The 1282-nt window shown below is 43.1% G+C and overlaps 1 protein-coding gene across 1 annotated transcript in view; it reads right to left on the bottom strand.

The window, feature by feature from the left end:
• The window catches only part of PLCE1 (phospholipase C epsilon 1), a 282148-nt gene that overhangs the window by 23901 nt on the left and 256965 nt on the right, over positions 1-1282 (bottom strand). The window lies entirely within an intron of this gene.

Here is a 1282-nt window from a genome sequence, read left to right as displayed (position 1 = left end):
AATTATCCAAGAAAGAACAAGAGAACAGCCAGAAAAACAGAGCTTTTGTTTGAAATCTTAATTTCAACTCATAAACTGCAATACTTCTACCTCTTTTTTTTATTGTAGTTAAATATGAAAAAAAAAAATCACCATCACATATGATTCACATCATGAGCACAATCCCTTCAATCATAAACTTCAGGAACTCTCACAACGGCTGTGAGTTTTTGTGGCCAAATTTTATCTGGCATAGTTGTTTGATGAGCGATTGGATTCCTGTACTGTTTCTGGGCTCTCCCACACTCAAATGTTCATCTGATGGTGCAATCCTGTTTAAAAATTGCCCACATGAGCAAAAAGTTTATAAGACACCCCTGATGGCTATTCCCTCTGATATATTCCTTCCACATGCACAGTGAACTTTGCTACATGGACAGACATCAAGGAAAAGTATGGCAAGCACTATAGAGCAATGGGAAGGTGGCCCCCACTTGGCTGATGTGTACAAATTTTCTGTGTGTATGTGGTATTGGCAGGAATTGCGTGTAGGAATTCTTGGGGCAAGATGTCTGAGACATATGAAAGCTCCTTGGGCCTCAGTGTCCTTATCTGTAAAATGGGAGCACTGGGCTCCATCTCTCAGGCTCCTGCCAGCCCTGGCATGACTGGACTGTAGAGGACAAGTTGTCTTGCCTGTGGTGGGAGAAAACTCTCTCTCCAGGTGATTCTGTGACAACGAAGCATAGCCATAGGATTGGATGGTTAGGAGGGAAGCAAACTTGTTCACACAGAGTTGGTAAATGCATAATGGATATATACTACTAACAGGAATAACAGCAGCTCATACTTACTGAGCTTTTGCTATGTTCCAGGCACCATTCTAGGCACTTGATGTGCATCACTGCCTTATGATAACCCATGAGGCAGATCCTTTTAGTATCCTCATTTTTATAGATGAGGAAATGGAGGCACAAAGAAGTGAAAATACCCAAGGCACATAGCTAATAAGCGGTGGAAGCTAGGATTCGAACCCAGAGAGCCTGACTGGTTGCCCCCAATTGCAACTATGGAGCCATATACGACACCTCATAGGGGTGTCGTAAAGGTACACGAGATGATGTGTGCAAGTTCCTACCCCAATGTCTGGCACAGAGAAGGTGCTCAATAAACAGTAGAGTGGGGCAAATGGTTAACGTGTTCAGCTGCTAACTGAAAAGTTGGAGGTTCAAGTCCACCCAAAGGCATCTTGGAAGAAAGGCCTGGTAATCTACTTCTGAAATATCAGCCACTGAAAACCCTA

This window comes from Trichechus manatus, unplaced genomic scaffold (genome assembly GCF_000243295.1).
Source record: "Trichechus manatus latirostris isolate Lorelei unplaced genomic scaffold, TriManLat1.0 scaffold00007, whole genome shotgun sequence".
NCBI classification, from domain to species: Eukaryota; Metazoa; Chordata; class Mammalia; order Sirenia; family Trichechidae; genus Trichechus; species Trichechus manatus.
Note: the sequence above shows the minus strand (reverse complement) of the source record. Positions and strands in the feature narration are given on the sequence as shown.